The sequence below is a fragment of the Oratosquilla oratoria genome, chromosome 9 (assembly GCF_046742065.1).
Source record: "Oratosquilla oratoria isolate Oo_2021 chromosome 9, ASM4674206v1, whole genome shotgun sequence".
Lineage (NCBI taxonomy): Eukaryota > Metazoa > Arthropoda > Malacostraca > Stomatopoda > Squillidae > Oratosquilla > Oratosquilla oratoria.
The window spans coordinates 15,244,204-15,246,703 of NC_134785.1; the positions used below are offsets into that span (position 1 = coordinate 15,244,204).

Below are 2,500 nucleotides of genomic sequence, written 5' to 3' on the forward strand. Positions count from 1 at the left end.
AGACTAGCACAGTCGGGATGCACATTAAGAATTCGCCTGTCATCAAACACCACCAACAAACTTTACAGCGAATAATATTGTACTTGATCTTGATTCGTTTGTGACACGTGCAGGTGACAACACAAAACCGAAAAATATACTTGGCGAGCAGAGAACAAAGTCGTGTGGAGGCGTTCTTGCAGCCGCCCCCCCCCCAAAAAAAAGGGGGGGAGGGAGGAACCTGGTTGGTGCGACCCCAAGTGATGTCCCTCGGTCCCCGCAAAGGTTACGACAAGGAAAGAAGCCTGCAACCTTTTACTTATTATCATTTATATTATTATAATTTTTATTATATTTTATCTTATTTATTTTTCATTTGTTTATTTATCATTATCATATTTTTTTCGCATCCGACCTAGTTATGGACCAAAAGGTCTCCTGTCGGCATGCTCTGCCTTTGTAATCCTTTATAACCTGAGACCTGTTCTGTCTCGGTGTAGCTGACTCCTCTTCCTCCCCTTCCTCCTCTCTGCTTGCCAGATGTACATTCTATCTACCATCACTAACTCCCTTATATGTGTATTCATAGTTAAGTCTGCGACTTGACTTTTCAAACGATGACAAGTTTGATTTGGAGTACGAGTGAGAATCTGGAATGTCGGGTGGTGGAGGTCGAGGAGGACGAGAGAAGGACGTTCAACACCACCACCACAACCACCACCACCATCAACAGCAGAAGCAACACTGAATCTAAGAAAGCAAGTACGAAATATGAGAAAAACGTCTCACCACAAATTTGCACTGAGGTAAACAAGAGCACGTAAACGCGCATGCATACACACACTTTTGTATTTCCCGATTTATCAACATTCTTTGTGCAGTGCACGCTCTGTCGTATGTGACAAGGATCTCTCCCTTTTTAGCAAGACAAAAGGAGAAATTATGGCTTACCCTCGGAAAAGTCCAGCTTTATTGGTCGACATATACATTCAGTGTTACATGACCGTATTGTTCACTACCTCCACGTGACACTTTTGTGTAGTGCACTTTAGCAGAGGACTGTGCATGGGGACGTGTGACGTGATCAGATTGTCACTCGAAGGTAAAGAGAGAGAGAGAGAGAGAGACGTCCAATTTCTAAAAAAAAAAAAACTGATAAAAGTAAACATTTGGAATAACTTTCTTATGGTTATCGCTAGCGTAATACTCTTTCACCAGGTCCTTGGGTACATCTAACGGAATCATAACAATTTCAAACTGTTATACTGTACAAGGTCACCTCACCACAAGAAGATATTTCTCTCATTCTCTCTCACTCTCACTCTCTCTCTTTTTCTCTCTCACAAAAGAATACCCTGAACTCTGTCCCCAAAGCACTCTGACATTTCCTCAAAGATAAGCGCAGACAAATTCATTTTGTTCATGCTGGCAGCAAATCTGTCCACTTGGGCATCTCAGTTCACGACTACAGACGGCTGGAGGACAGGGCGGGATCAAGCAAGGGAACACTGCGAATTCCAACGCCGGGCTGCAGCGCCTGTCCATACCTGCGGGAGAAATGACGACGATGAGGAGGAAAGGGAAGGATGGATGGGCAGAAGAATCAGACCAGACCACACACACTAAGCGGTTGCGATGTCTATGCAACACAGTTTAGTATGGCATTCCTCAGGTATGTGCTTGTACGTGGATCGTAAAACACACACACACACACACACACACACACACACACACACACACACACACACACACACACACATGGCGCTGTGGTTAGAGCTCTGGCCTGCCACTACGGAGGTCCGGGTTCGACTCTCGCCCGGGGCTGAAATAATATCAGTATCGCAGCGCTGAGGGGTGTTACTCCAACTCTCGTGGGCGGGGAGTTGGGGGTGTGTGTGTGTGTGCAAGGTCATAGCATTACCCATAGATCGGACCTACGAGCTCTGAGCTCTCTTCCAGGAGGGAAATAGCTGTCGATCACGAGTCTAACACGTGATCCAAAGACCAAGTGAATACACACACACACGCGGTGCAGTGGTACCATTCTCGACCGCCAATTCAGTGATCCCACCCAGGGTGGAAAAGAAACCAGCATCGCTGCACTGCGAACCGGCATCCAATTCTATTAGGCAAAGAGTTGTGTGTGCGTGTGTGTGTGTGTGTGTGTGTGTGTGTGTGTGTGTGTGTGTGTGTGTGTGTGTGTGTGTGTGTGTGTGTGTGTGTGTGCGCGTGCGTGTGTGTGTGTGTGTGTGATTCACCATGGTCTTTGGATCACATGTTGGACTCGTGATCGACAGCTATTTCCCTCCCGGAAGAGAGCTCAGAGCTCGTATATGACCGATCTATGGGTAATGCTGTGACCTTACACGCACACACACACCCAACTCCCCGCCCACGAGAGTTGAAGTAACAACCCGCAGCGCAGCGATACTGAAATTATTTCAGCCCTGGGCGGGATTCGAACCCGGACCTTCGTAATGGCAGTCAGGAACTTTACCAACCGCGCCACGAGTTGTGTGTG

General features: G+C 47.0%; 1 long non-coding RNA gene across 1 annotated transcript in view; it reads right to left on the minus strand.

Annotated features, from left to right (window-relative positions):
- Positions 1-64: 64 nt before the first annotated feature.
- The window catches only part of LOC143028253 (uncharacterized), a 110,738-nt gene continuing 108,302 nt past the window's right edge, over positions 65-2,500 (minus strand). Inside the window, exon 3 of the long non-coding RNA XR_012966710.1 lies at positions 65-1,526. This is a non-coding gene — a long non-coding RNA (uncharacterized LOC143028253). The remainder of the gene's footprint in view (positions 1,527-2,500) is intronic.